This window comes from Vollenhovia emeryi, unplaced genomic scaffold (genome assembly GCF_000949405.1).
Source record: "Vollenhovia emeryi isolate VEMERY1.0 unplaced genomic scaffold, V.emery_V1.0 DF939180.1, whole genome shotgun sequence".
NCBI lineage: Eukaryota > Metazoa > Arthropoda > Insecta > Hymenoptera > Formicidae > Vollenhovia > Vollenhovia emeryi.
In genome coordinates, this window is record NW_011967186.1 from 104924 (window position 1) to 123429 (window position 18506).

The 18506-nt window shown below is 43.0% G+C and overlaps 2 protein-coding genes across 5 annotated transcripts in view; one reads left to right on the forward strand and one right to left on the reverse strand.

Moving 5' to 3' along the window:
• Positions 1 to 15643, reverse strand: part of LOC105563054 (adenylate cyclase type 6) — a 109716-nt gene extending 94073 nt beyond the window's left edge. The window contains exons 1-3 of one of the 4 annotated variants that reach the window (XM_012014331.1): positions 15458 to 15643; positions 15307 to 15357; positions 15058 to 15158 (exon numbers count right to left, since the gene is read on the reverse strand). The gene's annotated coding sequence lies outside the window, so the exon portion shown is untranslated. Of the gene's footprint in view, positions 1 to 9632; positions 11532 to 15057; positions 15159 to 15306; positions 15393 to 15457 lie in introns of those variants that run through there. The other 3 variants (XM_012014330.1, XM_012014329.1, XM_012014328.1) reach the window with 3 other exon arrangements.
• A 902-nt stretch (positions 15644 to 16545) lies between these two features.
• The window catches only part of LOC105563056, a 12951-nt gene continuing 10990 nt past the window's right edge, over positions 16546 to 18506 (forward strand). Inside the window, exon 1 of the mRNA XM_012014332.1 lies at positions 16546 to 16795. The gene's annotated coding sequence lies outside the window, so the exon portion shown is untranslated. The remainder of the gene's footprint in view (positions 16796 to 18506) is intronic.

Sequence of the window (18506 nt, forward strand, 5' to 3'; positions counted from 1 at the left end):
TCATTTTTCGCGATCGATGGGGAAATCGGGAGGCCGGGACAAGCGGTGATTAATGCCGACAAGGTCGTCGGTCGAGGATAAGTTTCGCTATTACAGAATTCCGTAATTATTTCTCGCTGCGGTGTATATTCATGATCTATGTTCCATTCCTGTAACTCCTGCTCAACGTTCAACGTTATAAATAATGACATAATGGCTTTTACGGCTCTCTCGGAGCGCCTTTACTTACAAGCCTCGCCGTTACTATCTCATGCAAGTAAAATATGAGAAAAGATACGGCTGAGGAAAATTTTATTCTTTTATTTGTTTCCATTTATTGCGCAGTGTTGCGCGCGCATCAGAAATTCGCCGAGCGACCCGTATCGTGCAGACAACCGAATAGTTTTTGCAGGAAAAAATAACAGACAAGCGTTAATATTGCAAAATCTAAAAGAAGATATAGATACGTGAGGCGGCAGCGCGACCTACTTTCACTAAAATATCCTGAAAATTCAATTGCTCAAATTCTAAATCCAGTATATACGTCTTGGCGACAACGCAAAGACGAATTATACCCTGAATTTAAAGGACAAGCCAACGATACACTCTTTTTACCGTCGGTGACATTAATATCGCATAAATATTTATCGTTGTCTGTAAACTTTTAAATTTGGTATCGACTCGGTGAAATTTTTATAAATGTCACGAAAGCGAACTTATACTCTTTAAATGAAAAAGTAATTCGCGCGATTTATAATTAAATGCCACCGGATGATTGAGATAATAATTCAGTTTGTAAGAAGTGGATTAATGCAAATTCCGAGTACATTTCCTACTCCGCCGGAAGTCTTCGTACAAAGAGAATTGTTAAAAGCTGAATAAAAAAAAAGGATGCGAAAGCGGTAGTCGGATAAGTAAAGTTCAAAGCGATGGGATAAGCATACAACCAATGTAATATAAATGTGATTAATTACTGCGCTGCACGGTGCATTTTTATAATGGAAATTTGATGGTGGACGCCGATAAACGAATGGTCGCATCGAAAAGATATTTTTTTTTTACGACGGTAAATAAATTAACGATGAAATGCAACAGGATGCAGGACTGGAGCACGTTTTACGATGCACCGAGCGTCATCGGTTTTACGACACGGTGATTTATTGGGCAATATACATTACGTGTGTTACGTGTCGCATATATTGTTTTACGCGCACTTGATTGCGGCATTGTATAATGCTAATTAAAGTCTCGATCTCCACATCATAATTAGTTAATTAATTGACACGGAAGGTCGGTTCGTGATCCCATTTGCAATCGTATTGTACGTTTCGTACGAAAATTGCGCGATGAGATCCATGGAGATTGATGCGCGAAATAATGTCATTCGTGCCTTCGCATAATTTTCTGTTTAATTGATACGAATGCAATTCGAAGGACGATCTGTTTCCCATTGTCACATTTCACAGAAAAACAACGTGAATTAACGGGATGATCAGTTAATTTAGTCGCCTGGCGTAATATTTTAATCATGAAGTTGTCGTGTGCAAAAATTGCGCGTAAATTATTTGCCAAATAAGCGCCTGTCCGTGGCTAACAATTAGTAAAACTAAAATATATCTCAAGAACCTGAGTATTTTCTTGACCATATCTGGCATTTTTTTAATAATACAGAAAATTTATCGCGAAAAATATTACCTCAGCCAGGGTTTGAACCTGTATCTCCCTACACTCTAGGCGGGCGTCTCACCAATTCGACCACTGCGCCATTAAAATATACCTCTTTGTATAATAAACAGTTACTTAGAACTTGGACTTAATTGGATTTAATTAAGCGTCGTGATTGGTTTGGAGTAGCGTGTAGCGCAACTAGTTCCGGCTTAATCTTCTAATAAACTTAATGCATTGCTGTTTGCGTACTACTTTTAATCTCGAGCGTACATTGTTTTCGCCTCTGTTGCATAATGCGCCGTATCACGCTATAACGCAGCCGTTCGCGGCAAAGAGAAAAATTCTCTCGGAACGGAAGTGACGCTCGCGCGTACGAGAATTCGGGACAGAGTTGGATTAAGCGATTCGAGTGAGTCACGCGAGAACGATTACGCGACGATCGGCGATAAGAGAATTATTACGCCGGCGTGCTCTCTGTTTACTTGTTTGCCGATATGTATGGGTCCGATGAGGGTTCCATCCGGCGCGCGATAATGTGGCGCAGGACAGCACAACATGCGTGATCTTCCTGCCTCGAGCCGTGTTTGCCTCCCCCGATCTTGTTTTATTGGACGGGTCCCCAGAGGGTGGAAGTAGTCAACCCTCGGACGTGGAAAATTAATTTCTTCGTCGAAAAAGAAAGGAGTCAGGAAAGCTAGAATCACCGCCCGAAAGTTTTAATGCGTATAGTCTCGGCGAAAGAGGAACGAAATCCAGAGTAAAAGTAAACGTTCAGATATTTAACTTGGATATTCTCAGCAGTAGGCGAGCTGCATCTTTGCGGAAAAAATTTGCCCCTCCGAAAAATGATGAGTTTGAAGAGAATTACTGAGAGAAAAAAAACATTGATATACATCTATTTACTATAATTTGTCGCGTTAACTTTAATTATTAGCCCGAACGGAAATAATCAGCCTTACTGGGTTGAATATACGTAGACGACACCGCGCGATGAAGTAAATATAGCAGGTTTGACACACATTACGTATTCCAGGATTAATTGTGGTGTTCCGATCTGAAATCACACACGGAGTGCAAACACGCAGCGGCCGGACGCTGGTATCTGCATGCGGAATCTCGATGGCTGTCAAATAGCGCAAGTGTGCCTCCATCGCGCACACTTCCATCCCTCGTTTAGGTAGACGTGACTATTCTTTAAACGCGGAAGTCGATACGCGATAAGGTTGTCCGCTCTAAGGAAGATTAACGAGTCAGCTTCAAGCCGTTATCGCGTCTTCGATCGCGGGGTTGTTTAACGCTTACGTTTTACGTCCCGTTTAGCATCGGGCGGAATGCGCCACATAGACTGACGCGTTACATACATAGATTTACCGTACGCAGTTCGCGAAGGAATCGTCGATGGCGCTTAGCGCACGACAATATCTTGGCTTGACGAACGCGCAGGTGTTGGTCTACAATTTTGCTTTAAGTAAGCTGTAAGCCGTGAAAAATTAACCAATCACAGGTGATAGTGAGGGGAATAAATGCCTGTGATTGGTTAATTTCTTACGGCTTGCAGCTTACTTAAAGCAAGGTTGTAGACCAACACTTATAGACATAGTAAATATGGACTGAGCGTCCCATTGGATAAGCTGAAGCTTGTGAAGACAGAGAGAAAAGATTTAAGAAGTCTTTCTTTCTCTGTCGTACACCGTCGTAAAAGAAACGAATCGTGCCTGCGCAGTACTACACAGGCGTGATTCTCCCTTTTCACGATGGTGAGACGGAGAAGTCTTCTCATATCTAGAGAAAGTCTTCTTATATCATAGAGACCCCGTTTCTTTCTCTTCTTTCATCCACCTCTTATGGTAAACGGTTGGGACAGTCTTTACGACTCACCCTGTGTACGTGTATAAAAGTAGCACACTTATAGCGAATTCGGTAGCCTGCACTAGTGCGCACTAGAGACCCTGTAATCAGAGACTGGCCATAAGAGTTCGCCAAGTTCCTACGAGTGAGAGAGAAACATAGGCTATCTCACTCTTTTACGATCGTAGAAACGCCAGTCTCCGATTACAGGGTCTCTACTTAAATCTTCTCTGTCTCTCTCTTCACAAGCTTCAGCTTATTCAGTGGGACGCCCAGTGTATATTCATTACGTCTATGGCGTAACGCGAGTTCAATTAACGTAATACAGGATACCCGCGTTATCACCGTCTCGGTGATAACGATATTTAATTATATCGCAGGGGCGACGCGTTTGCGCCTTTCGCTATCTCGATGCAAAATTCAATCAGGCGGGCGAAACAACGATTAATTAACGTACGCGGCGGGAGTTCGCGATTTTTTCCCGTTACAGACGCATAACCCAGCCGAATTGGCGCTATTTTTGCACGTCGTTGAACGGCGAACTCGCGAGAAAACGCCAACGCGCCAATGAAAGTGTCATAACTGTCGTCGACGCGCGTTACTTCGTCAAAGCGACGAAATAATTAGTAATTTGTGTCATTCAATTAAGCGGTCTTCTGCGCTCGTTCTACTGAAATATCGCGGCGTTCGAACGTTAATTTACCGTCTCATAAATCAGGAGGATCGTCGAACTGTCGCTCCATTTGTTATCGTTTTCCGCGCGATTTCCTTTTCTTCTTCAACTGAAACACCATGTCGGTGGTGGGCATATTTTTTTAAACTGAAATATTATATCATAATACGAATTCACCCGCGGAATTTGTGCATCAAGTGACATCCGCGCGTAACGCCGACGTAAAAAAAATCGCTGCGCCGGATAAAATTGGAGCAGGCCTTTTATTTTTCTCTTTCGGAACAAAACGCAAGCTGCATATATGTTTGACGCAGTTTCGTGCGTTGAAAAAGAGAAGGAAGTAATATTTCGGCAATTGTCTGCAACGTGAAAATTCGTTTCCACCGTGGCTCGCAAACTTTTGACGTGCTACAACGTAATATCGTCGACGGTATCCGATACGCCGTCGTTATCTCAGTGATGTATTATTGAACAAGCAATCTGCATTTCGATATCAGAAGTAAGCTCGCATTGTCGATACGTATCGAATTGATACGACCGCGTTACTCGGGCGTCTCCTGCGGCTCGATTTGACGAGTCACGAACCGAGGCCAACGCTCTCCTCCGTCATTGACTCGTTTTTAATGCCCTTTTCGCACGGCGGCGCACTTAAATCGCGCTCGCCCAAGGCGCGATCGTGAAAGCAGGTACCCTCATGGCCACCGCGCGTAGCCTCGTCCGATCAAGGCCTGACTGTACTACTGACGAACTGACACAGGCATCTACATAGGCTGCTTTTCCATCGGGAGACACTCGACGCAAGTTAACGCGCTCGAGCACAGTTTGCCACTGTGAAATGGCAAAGATTTAAAGAACAAGATTTTAAGTTCCAAAGGGTAGTGAGGGCTCCCAGAAAGATAAGGGGAAAGTGCCAATGCGAGCCACAAAATGAACGGAACTCGGTTCTCACAACATAAAGGTCAAAATTTCTTTCTAATAAGAAACAAACGTTTCGACCCTTCTTCGGGTCTTCTTCAGTGAAACTACAGTAAGATCATAGAAAAACTCGGGATAAGAATATAATACAGAATGTAATACGGATTGGTCAAACAATTATAATCAATTACCTCGTTTAAACCGAACAAAGCATAAGGCAAAGTCTTAGGAAATCAACACACCATATGAGATAGTAGGTTTTCAACGTCCAAATTCAATCGCAAATCTTTTTTCCGCAACGATTACACGATCCAACAATCAATTTTCCACTAAACAGATTTCACTCCAAGGGCAATGAATTCATGGTGGAACCAACAGATGATGCCCATTAATTTAGCAGAAAGCCCGCTATCTCATATTAGGAGCCTGTCTCATGATAGGGGACTTTCCTCTACCAGTTATACTATGGTATCTATCGGGAAAAACTCCAATATCGACGTTAGCGTTACAATTACAGAAGCGTACTCGACAGCGAGTTATTGCATAATTCATGAGGGATTGTTGCTTTACAAAAGCGCGAATTTTTATTCGGCCAACTTTTCACATTATTGACGTACGTGAAAGGATCACAGAACTCTCGTGTCTGCATTAACTTATCCGCTTCATTTTTACACTATGACTTCTTTTTTAATATATGTCATTCAAGATTTAATCGCGCCAAATGTAATATATTAATTGGAAGATACGCGAATTTATATTTGAAATTATGTGTTATGACAGATTGACATTGACTTGAGTCGGTAATGACTGTATTTATATATAATTATCGCTTTTTAAATACCAATTAACTGCACTGTATATAGACTTTCTCTAATTAAAATTTAACTACCCAAACACGACGTATGTCTGAAAGGCATATTTAAGACGGCTTTAAGTCATCTTTTAGATATGTATGTCTAGTAAAGTAAAGTCTAGTAAAGACGTAAAGGTTCCCTTTAGACATGCGTGCTGTATAGGTAGACTGGCTCACCGTTATAATAAGTCGTTACCAAATACACTATAAAGAAGTTACATGTAAAATTGCAATTATTATAATGAGTAATATTGGGACCATCTATTAAAGGTGTATATTTACACGCGTCAGTAAATTTCCACCTTGTAGGTAAAATTATATATAATAAGTAAACCGCTTGCTTTCAATTGTATAAATTTTACAATTTGTTGTAATTTTTCATCAAGCATAAACAAGTATTTACACGACAGAGTAAATACTTAAGAGTAAAAATGTTTGATTTAAATACGTAAGAGTAAAAAATGTTTTTCCGTTATTGATAGTGTAATCGCTACACTTATTATGTATGCAATTTTTTACAGTGTAGCCTGGCGGAAAGATAACGATCAATTTCAGAATCCCCCCTCCTCCCCCGGGTCACCTATGCAACTTACTTTGTACAGCATTTTATAATTAAATCGTGATTGTTTACCGAAAACTGTGTTAGAATTTTCCGTATACATGTATGTGTACACATGGCAACAATTATACGCGGGCGAAATTGTTGCGCCGTCAGTCTCTCCGGAACAAAGATCTGCAATAACAAATCCCGATAAAATCCGCATTACGATAATAATCTGTGTTTAATAATAACAGCGCGTTACAACAAATGCGATAATACGTGTAACGATGATAGCTCATAATACATGTAACAGCGATACAGCTGCGAATGCCGGGGCTCGAATTATTGGGAAGAGGAAACTTGCAGCCCGTTCGTATTATTATCTTACAGAGAGTGCGCCTGTAATAACAGGCCAGGATTGATTTAATTAGGGGCGATGATTAAAACTGCATTTTCGCATGGAGGTTATCAATAATGCGCGTGCAACAATCGAGGCGCGTTAAAACGGGTGCGTGGTATAATATTACCGGGGCGCCACACGTCTCGCGCGTGTACGCACGTGTGTGCGTGCGAATTAAATAAATTCAGCGCACGAGGGAGAATGTTACGAGAAGAAATATCGGAAGCCGAGAAGGCGGCGCAGGAACGAGGCATTAAGTCACTCGCGCGCAAGCACGTGGCAATTGTAGAAGGCGAAAATGACCAAGATGGAGTTCCGCACTCAATCTCGAGCTCCATTCCGAATTGTGTGCTCTCGTACGGCGGAATTCGGTTAGCGGTAATGTAATCTGCCCGACGGAGAGGAGATACAGCGCGGCGAAACGGCGCGAGTGCGGTCGTATCGCGCGACCGACACGTTAGAATAAATTCGCATCCCCGGCGCGCACGCCGCGCCGGGTGTTCAGGCGCGGCAATTAATATTAATTAATTACAAACGCGCGGTTTGGATCGCACGTAATCGGGCGAGAGTCGTGCTAAAGTCAGCCCGCGGATGTTCGATAAATATTCATCGGGGCCGAGATTACTACTTTAAGGGCCCCCTTTTCGGTTCGACCGGCGGGACTGCGATTGATTAATAGCCAGTTGAAAGAATAGCGTTTGTCGCAAAAATTGTGTCACGCTCGCGGTTCTTTTTCTCTCTCGCGTTGAATTGGACTACGTGAAAGCCGGCTCGAGTTCGCAATGTCAATTTAGCGCGTTTCAAGACACCACGTAACTACACCGGCATGTCGAGCCACAATTGGCCCGAGAGGCCAGGGCCCGAGAGATCAGTTCCGCGCGACAAGCACCAACTCGATATTCCGCCTCGAAGAAGCGCCGGCGACAGGACCGAGCGACACGGTACACGCGACAGGCGGAAGTTGGCGACGCGGCGCAGCGAGGGCCACTTCCGACACGATCGCCGCTCGGTTCTCCACGTCGAAATTCACTGGCGCGCCCGGGGAAAAGTTTCGATCCCTAACGTAATCTGGGGTTTCGTTTTTTTCTTTCCGCGTGCAGGCCGCGTCCCTGCATACAGATAGTTTCGATCTTCTCGATTCGGCAGGAAATTGAATTTTTGCGGCGAGATCTAATAAAACCGAGATCCACGAGGAAAATAAAAGCACGACAATTAAATTGCAAACTACGAGGTGACAATTGTTTCATTTTACAAGACATTGCGAGATCGCGGTTCGTCCTTACGTATCTTTTCGCGATTGGAAAGTAAACCGGTCGCGAGTTTTTCACCGAAAGAAATTTCAGATGTGCAGAGTTTAATTATCTATTGAACCGAAGTTTTCCATCGCGCGCTAATAAAATACTCCGGCGTAAAATAGGAATTCAAATTTAAATGCAAATCTAAAATTGCTCTATGATTTATCAGAGATACGATGTAAAGTCAAATTAATGTGGAATCAAGTTAGAAGGCATCAGGATTTGAAATAATCGATCTGTTTTGAAAACATTATGTCTTTATTCTTGAACTGTTGAACTGTTGTGTCTAAAGCAAGATTAGATACAACTGTAAGTGGGAATAAATAGTGCGGTTATCGCGGGATAAATTGTTTCTTTGTCAGACTATCAGCGAGAAATCGCTCTATTGCCACCGTTCGTCATTGCGCGCGTTCATGTCTTTCGTGTACCTTCGCGAACGCGATTAGCGAGCCCGACGCACTAATTGACGGTAAAACTCGCGTATTCTTATTTTGTCTGATCTTGACACGTTTGCACACGTTATAATTAACTCAGTTAATTTACTCGATTGTCGACAGCGTGACATGGAAAGTAAGAAAATGTCTTACCGATCCTGTGTAGATTTGAAAAATTCAAAGGGGCTGCGAACGATAAAACAATTTCGATGCTCAAACAGTCGAAAAATTTGACATTATTTCCGAATCGTGGGATTATCTGCAGTTTTGCGTGTCGAGCGAGAGGATCAGTTCTTCAATTATCTCCCAGCTGAATGTAGCTTTTTGTAACATTTTTCAATTCTCTTTCACACTTTCGAGTCAATGGGTTCTTGCGATATAAATGAACACGAATATCGGGTCATTAAGTACTTTATAATGCAAGCACGGACTGTCTGCCGCTATCCCCGGGGTGAAACGCAGTTTTCATTCCCGTCGTAAGTTCTAAAGTAATGGAAACTTTAATGGAATTCAGCACACTGCGTCCTCCCGCGCGGTTTCGCCTTCCCGATAAAGTGACAAACGTCCGTTAACTCTCGTCAGGATCGACGGGTTGCATAAAAATAATTGAAAATCACCGTCGCGTAACGGCATTGAAAAATTCGATCCGAGAGAAATTCAATAATACCCTTTTTTACAGCAATAACAAATTCTTGCCCCGGTTTTTATCAGATTTAAAACACTCCGTCTACAATCTCAATAATTTCGATATGGATTACTCAACGTATTATTAATGACTGAGAAGTACTCGATTCTGAGAAGTAAAAACTGCAATAGATTAAAGTTCTGTTGAACTCGACTCGACTCCGAAATTGTACGCGCGTAACGATTTTAACATCCTTTTTGTTGCACGTGTATATTTTTTTATCCCCTTATGCACGTTAGAAAATTCTTTCTTTTGTACGTATATTTTATCCGAAAATCTTTTCCCGTACTTTTTCTATAATCTCGATAATTTCGATATGAGAAACGTGAGAAGAAGTTCACCTCGCATCGTGCTGGACCCCAACGCGTCTTCCATCATTATAGGCTTATCTCTTCTTTTTTACTCTCTCTCTCACACACTTCAGATTCTTCTCGGCAACATCCCACGATTATCGGGCGGCGAATCGGCCTTTCACGAGGTGTGTCGAGCTTTTTCAAGCGCAGTGACGGACAGCATAGCGGGCTCCCTCGAATCCACGAGCGCGAAACAGCCCGCAAAGGTCGTTGTCTTTGTCTCTCGAGTGTTCGCGTGCCAAGTGTCTCGTAGATTTCGAGTGCAACGACAATGCACGCATCGGGACAGTGGCATTTAATCGCGCCGGAGTTTATGAGTCGGATTCTCCAAATCGCAGCGAACTCGACGTTTGCCGTCGACCGGTCGCCCTTGCGTGGAAATCACCCGGGTTCAGCGAGATGGGTCGTCCATTCCGATCGCACATCAGCGAACAACTAAGCGTACGCGATATCGTTAGAGAAATTCCTTCTTCCCGGTCTCGTTTTCTCCGCGGTTAAACGTTTTATCTTCCAGTTTATTGTTCTTACATTTAACCCGCTCTCCTTATCCGCGAATCTCGCGAGAGCAGTGGATACGTAGCCGGGAGGGAAACGGTGCCTCGCGTTTCTATCCCACGAGTATTGTTATTACAAATTTCTCAAACGTAGGAGAGACACCTCGGTCGAGTATCTCGGGATACCGCGTGCGCGGGAATACGTGGATTCCGCATGTGCGGGAATGATGTTGTCTCGCTTCGAGTACCCTCGAAGTTATCAGCTACCTTCGGGATCTTCCAGCTTCCATCTGTTTCCCCGCGGAATTAAATAACGTCTAACAATAAGACGTAGCCGGAAGTTCTAATTCGTGCGATACCAGCCGGCCGGGACCGTTTCATCTTTCCGTGGCGGTTTCCCTCTGCTTTCCTTTTATTATATGTGTTCTGCGCGAGGTTCTCGAACCTCGTCTGAAATTTACGTTATTTACGACATCGCGATCGTGAAATATTAATCCAGTTTACATTAGCCGAATGAAAGGGGGAAAAAACCCTCGCAGCGTTGCTTCTTATACGTCCAGAGTCCCGCGCTCTCCTCTCCAATTTTTCTCCAATTTCCCTTTTATTATCCCGTTATTTCTATTCTATTTTTCACTACTATATCATGCGCAATTTGAAACTCGTGTGCAATTCGATGCAGCTACTCGACTCCGCTCCGGCGTTCCCTTTGGCCCGATTTTGAATTTAATCGATGCGAGATCGATCCCGATTATCGGCGCTCGATTCCCTTCGAAGGGTTCTCGATGCTCGGCCCCTAATGCTCGCAACACGCGTTCCCTTAATGTCCCTAATGTGTAGTCACGGATGTGCGTGCCACCGTCTCACGATTATTGTCTTAAGCTCGCGATAGCCTAAGACCGATCGAGAGATTCTCAACTAACCGAGGTCTCTCTCTCTCTCTACTTTTCCGGATGGCAATCCTTTTCCTCCTGATCCGAGGATTGATCTAAGTCGACGTTACGATTAATCGAGACTTCGAACGGTAGCTTTTGAACGAATTCCCGCATCCGATAGAGATCGAGCGACCGTCTCCCTCGATCACTCCCTCAAGAGGACTCACTTCCGGAAGTCGATCGCCCGCCGCGATTCTCGCCAATATTCGCGGTGCACTCTTTAAAAGTAAGATGCACTGCGACCGAGAGAGATAAATCGCACTTTGTTCGATCGACGATCGTTCTCGATCGCGCTCCCTCCGGGATCGGCGAAAAACTGACGGGACCACCGAGTCCTCGGCTACGGAATGACGGAACGAGCGATCTCGCGGAGCGTTCGCGTCGAGGGTTCGTCGACCGGTTCGATCGACCGGCCTGCCGGTGCAGAACGCGTACGATACGCCTCACACGGATGTCGCGCGCCGACTGAGGTTGACTGACGATGCCGCGCGCGCGGCCCCGTGTTCCACGCCGATTTCCGTCGTCACGTGACGCGGCTGCTCCGTCGGCGTCGCGGCGCGCCGCGTCGCGGCGCGCACAAAACGGCCCTCTCTCGCTCACCGACCTCGAGGAGCCAGCCCTCACGGCCGATCGATATACATATTTATTGCCGATGTTAAGTATGACAGGCCTTCGACGGATATCGGTAAACTGTTAGAGGATGAGTCCGCCATTCAAGGGGGTGTGTCTGCTTAAAGCGAGCAGAAACTCCACGGGTATCTTTCGGAATGGATCTGGCGAGGCGAAGGGAAGATTTTGCCTGCATCTGTGCACCTAGCGACTCTTGAGGAAAAGCGAAAATTTCTTCTCTCCCTTCGTTTCTTCGCGTCTACTTGTCGAATAGAATTGGTAAAAAAAATTCATGTAAAAGTAGGCCAAAGTGAAATATCCACTCAGATTGAAGAAGAATTGCGAGGAAAGCCGGTTTTATTCCGTCCATAACAACCGCGTTATGCGTTTTTCAATAGCGCAATTTAAGCCCGGGTCTTATGAGAATCGAGTTTAGGAGTACTGAATGGAGAAGAAATGCGATATTAAAAGAATAGTTGGAGCGAGAACGTTGGAGAGAGAGAAAGGAGAAGAATAAGAATTATTCCGAAGAAACTATTATTTTGAGTGTTTCGGAAATTTAATCACGTGAATTGAAACCCGTAAATTCAGAGGAAAGGGAATAAACTTACATACCCAAGTGCACAGAGAAACGGACCGAAATGGTGCAGCGAAATGAAAATCAAATAACAGCAAACTGTTCGTGAATATCCACATTAAAAAATAATTGTAATCGTATAAATATAACACTTGTGTTCGTATCTGATGAAACGCGATATAAGTACAGTACGATACAATAACCGAAGATAGGTGTATACGATTCGTTACGTATCGCTATTGTTTGGACGGAATTGGCTGATTAAGCCGACAGTCGGTGGATAATCGAAATCCGGCTGGCAAATAACGGAAGCCTATCAATCGACCTCGATATAATGCCCGGTATATCCCTATTAAACGGCGGCGACAGACGACGTCGCGCGAGACCACAGAGTGGATCACAAAGACGCCACGGAAATGGCGAATTAAGCGGAGCAAAAGTCGAGACAGTTGACTCGGTCTACGTTTTAATTAAAAAGGGCGGCGAGTAAATAGGGGTATAGCGGGTAATGTACAGGGTGCTTCGCTAACTCTTTGTTAGGAGATCCATTTCGCCGACGATTCCAATATTGGGACGCCCTTTTATCCCGCTGAGAAATAAAAGAGATACCTTTCGAGCTCTCTCTCTCTCTCTCTCTCTCTCTCTCTGTCTCTACGATAAGGAGCGCGAATCGAGCGGTAAACTCTTAAATGAGATGCAATGGGAATTGTTTTGCATTGCGATTCTCCGGGCCGGCGACCGGCAGCCACGCTACGGTTTGTCTCGAAAATACAGAATATACAGATCTCTGCTTAGTTTTAAATTTCATTAAAATATATTAATGAACATAATGATGAATCCAAAATATAATCTGTTTGAGTCGTAAATTAATTCACCTGTTTATCGTTTAAATTATCTGTTTATTGAATTTTTACAACAATATAATTATAAATCAATTATGAATATTAATTATAAATACTTAAATAAACGGGGCGCTGTAAAATTTTAATAAAGTCAATTTTAATCTTCAACGTAACGATGGAAAATTTCCCTACCCAATTGGCGACAAGTAGAAACTTAGTTGGGGAAAACATTTTTCGCGAGGTGGAGAATGTAAATAAAATTAAGGTTTCGAATTTTAGAGCGACTTTTGTGTGCGCGTGCACAAATAAGAATTAATAATAGAATTTCTGGCGTGCCCTCCAATGCAAACTGTCCATTACTGTAACAATCGTTAGAGGCTCCCCTCCGAAGTGGAAAAAAAATATATTAAGCCTACGATGTCGACGTAAGATTGCTCGACGAAGAATTATTGGTGTTACGTAGCTTACTTACGTCAACACGCAGATCATTAGAGGTGGAGTTTCTAAATCCGCGCGTACCTGAACCGCGTAATGGGATAATAGCTAGATTTATAACATTATAACGGTAATTACCGCGAAGCAGGCTTCTGCTTTTATAAACTTTCGCGTGAGTCCCGACTAACTTTGCGCTTTTCGTTCCCTTCGTTCGAGCTGCTTTTTCTTGCCGAGCTCCGTACCTATCGGGTGCAAACGCGAAACAAAAAAGAAAAACGAAACTGCCTTGGGCAGACTTTCGTTAACATCCGACACATGTTGTAGGGCCGATGCGTGAGGCGCGAATCCCTCTGAAAATTCAGCTTGATCGGATGGGACGAAAATTTGTGATCGAAATCCTGGCGCCGCGGATCGTCCGGGTTTCGTAATGAGATCGACACCGTACAATGCAGAATTGATTAAGTCCGGTTTTCATCCCGAAGCGAATACAGTAATCTCGTCGACATGTAGAACACATTCTGGCGTAATCGCCGTCGTAATGAACCAACCCGTAATCCGTACACGATATAGTATCTATTAATTATTTCCATCAACGATTTCACGCACGATTGCGTTGATCTTCTTGCGCGAAAAATTAAATGCGATGATAAAATTAACGCGACGTTAACTGGCAAATTCTAAAGAGCTTAGCCAGCCCTTTTATGCAGTAATAAACAAAAAATATATATAATCGATTACTTAATTCCCTTTAATTCCTATTGCAATTACATTGCTAATAAAACCATTTATGGATCAAAAAGTTAGGTTTGCTTGAAAATGAAAAATTCATCTAGGCAGCAGAGAGCTACAACTTTATTGAGATGGAATCTTTTATAGATCTCTGGTCTAAAGTCAATTTGCGAAATATTCAAATCCCCCCCCCCTCTCTCTCTCTCTCTCTCACACACACACACACGCACACACACAATAGACAGAGTCGCAAATCTAAAGGCACCAGTGTACCCTTGCGATTAACACCTCTCAGGCGCGAATGCCGGTCGTGACCGAAAATCAAAAGTCGAGTGTTTGCACGCGACACGCGATTCGAACGCGGAACGTCTATTGCGTGCAGATCCCTGGCCCTTTCCGTTTTCGTGTTGGATGACTGAGCACACAACTCCTGCGATCACTCGACTCCGATCTCGCCGCAATTTCCTAACGGACATTTCCTAATGAGTTTTCAGAACCTGGCGAGGCTTGCTAACTCGGCCAGTTAGCCAAGTTCAGTTTTGCATTCGTATCAATCGTCCGTGAGTAGCACGCGCATAATATCGCTTGTTGCACCTTGATATGACAGACCTAACAGCCCTGTCAAGGTATGTCCTTTTAAGTACAGAAAATAGGTAGCGCGAAAATTATTGTAAGTTTAAATCACGATTTGCTTTCGGAGATATTGTATTTAATATTTATAATTGCCGAGCTTTAGCAACGAGGTTGTGCGAGATTTTGAAGAAAAATGTAGGGGTATTTACTAGTGAAACTTACAATGGAGCAGACATCTATTGTATTTGATGATTTGGAATTGTAGCTCGACTACGATCGCCTGGAACTACTCCAAGAAATTACCGTCGCATTTCGTTCAGAAACTGAAAATCATGTGGAAGGTGCTTTTTAATCATCTTAATTTTTAGAATTCTACTGTTGAGTATATAAATGCAACTAAATCAACTTCTAATTTAATTAGATAATTATGTATCGAAATTGAAATTATATGCCGTTACGTAAGAAATGTACCTTTGGAGATAAACAGGTGAAGTGTTTGTACTTCAGTCCTCTGCATGTTGTCTAAGTAAAACAGTTCTGAATTTGTAAAAATTTCTCTATCGAAAAGAAGATTAGTCATGTAATTTACGCTCTTACATTGCGGTTCTTCATTTTCAATTACCGTATGTTCACCGTGTTCCGTCGCGGGTAATGACGATTAATGTTTGCCCGCGCGATGTCCATTAGGATCGGATTAGGAGAATGATGTAACGTACTCTGTTTCTGACATCCCGCGTTACTCTCAATACTCGGCGAATAATTCAGAATTTTTGGAATTAATCCCGGAGCGACGCGCACAAAGCGTGACTTGCGTCGCGCATATCTTACGCTCATGCGCCAAATCAACACCGTACACATCGCGAGAGGCACCATTGTTTCGAAATCGTCTCATTTTCCGACACCGTCGTCCCTGTCGTTGTACGATTTTTACTACCCGCGGGGTAAAATCTAGGTTCTTGTACAGATTAATTTTCCACAAAAATTTTTGATACATTTTTTCGATTAATTAATTTCTCAAAATTATCACCTAATTCTACAAACTAGTATGCACGAGAAAACGTGTGGTCCTCATTGCGAAGGAATCTCATGTAACCCAAAATTAAAATTTCGCGTATCATACATATTTTTATCTTGACAATTGAATTTATCGTACGGAGAAAAAATATGATGTTGCATCAAGTATAATTGACATAAAATCGTTGAAACAACATCAGTATTAATGAATGAAAAACATTAGATGGCTTCTTAATAATCTGGATACTTGGTTCAATGTTTAAAATTAAAATCCATAGCTAATTGAACGAATTATTTACATTTGTGGCAGCCCTCGACGTTAACGTTTAATTCGAGCGACTTGACTTTTTTCAATTCAGCAGCATTTCTTTCCGTGTATGAATTGACGCCTGAGAGGAATTTAATTTTATCGTTGAAAATTGAATTATCGAAGCGCACAATGAGAAATAATATTCAAAATATCGCGTGGGATCCACCCCCGAGTACAATGATGAGATTGACAATCAGCAGGACGCTAACTCCTCTCGTTTCCAGCCCGCGATTCGACGCTTATCGCGTTCGATATCGCCCGGTGATACGAACTCCGCACGTGGGCGGGCATTCGACTTGGCTCGTCGGGTCGCCGGCTACGGTCCTGGCGAGGTAGGTTGGTGGCGGAGGCCGCGACACGAAGAGGCACCCCTCACCGTCGCCCACGATGGGATGAAGTCGCGGTATCGTCGCCTCGCTTGCCTTATCGCGCGACGCAGCACTCGCGATTAACGCGTGCCGCACGTCATCGTCATCGTCACCGCCGCTGCCGTCGCCGCCGCCGCCGCTGTCTCTGTCATCGTCGCCGACGGCCGCATCGCGAACGCGTCTCGCGCCAGCGAGACCATTCGCAGGGGATACCCGGGGTGTCGGACGCTCTCCCCGAGGGTGGGCGGTGTCAGGTTAGGTTCCAAGGGTGAGTCCGACAATTTCGGAGCACAAGCGCCGAATTACAACTACGATCATTCGCGGCTCTTATCGATTGATTTTCTCGTTTCCCGCTGAATAATTTGGTAATTAGAGAGAATGCACGAACAATCATGGCTATCCCCGCCTGTAATCAATCCTGAATGACGCTGAAACGATTCTGCGTCTCTTCCGATGACAGGCATTGCTTTGTTTACGTTGCGCTTTTCTCGCAGCAGTGTGCGCTCTTTGTCTGGGCTTTCCGCGTCGTTTTTTCTTCCTCGCTGAAAGCGTCAAGTGCAATTGACGGTCCATAAGCGGGGAAATTTCTCTTTCGAGGGGAAAATTGAATTTTCTACTCGCTGTAAGAAGCCTTGAATTTTTTGCTAATTATTTTCAAGTGAACGAGATAAAATGTGACATATGAAAAAAAACATAAAAGAATGGGTTGTTTCGGTTTACACGTTGTTCGTTATTACATTGGTACTACTTGTTTATCGACATGGCTGACGTATTTCTTGAAATCTTGCTCTTTCTGTAATCGCATTTCATAATTTTGCATTATTCAATTTAAATGATGTCGAGTACACTGTCGTTTATTTCAGTAAATACATATAGCGACCGATGTACATACAACACAAATATAATAAATATTAACATTTTCAGTCGCCGGGGTCTTATTCCTAAAAATAACTTTATATGTTCTATCTTTTGTAATTTCGAACCTTCGATTGTTTAAGGTGAAACTAGAATACTCTAATAATTTAATAATTTCTTAACTTATGATTCACGTCGAAAATTTTGGGATAAAATTCTAATCGCGATTTTACATGTCGTGTCCTTCGTGACGGATACATATTATGAGATAGGCTTCTAATGTGAGATAGCAGGTTATCAACGTCCAAATCTATTCTAATTTTTCCACTAAACAGATTTCACTTCAGGAGCAATAAATTCATGGTGGAACCAATAGATGATGCTTGTTAATTTCCCCCGCTGTCTCATATTAGAAACTGGTCTCATAATAGGGGACTTTCCTCTATACTTTAATGTATGCTTTATTATATTTGTGTATTCATGAACCTGCAACAATTTTTTTATATCATAAAATTGTAAATAGAATGCGTTCTTGAAATCTAACACGAACTCCCAAAAAGCATGTTATAATAACTCGGATAATTTTGGCCAACGTACAGCTCCATAGTAATTTATTTTAAGCCGATATCTTTTTGCAAAATATACTTTTTATGCAAATGCTTCGTCCGCCGATGTTAGAGCAATGTATTTAGATTATAATTTCGAATGCAGGAAAGAAACTTTTTTTTATCTCGTTTCCCGAGCGTCGTGTATGCTTACGCACGATAGCGAGCAGCACGCAATCTAATCCGCAATTTCGCTCGTTCCACTTCCGCACGCATCTGGACCGCTTTGTACCCGCGAAAAGGGCGAGGTTCGCGAACGCTACGGTCCAGGATCGTAGCCTGAAATTAATTCCGGCGTGCATGAAAGTTTCACTTTGAGTCCACTCTAGACGATCTGTAATTCGCGACCGAATTCAAAATGGGGTTCTGTTTATAATACAATTTTGTGTGTCGGCAAACATTGGAAGAATCGGAAACGATATTTGTACATAAAATATTTAATACTAAACTATTAAGAATACTCTTAAAAGTCGCCAGCAGTAATTAACAACATCAATGATTTTTATTGACCGTATCTGG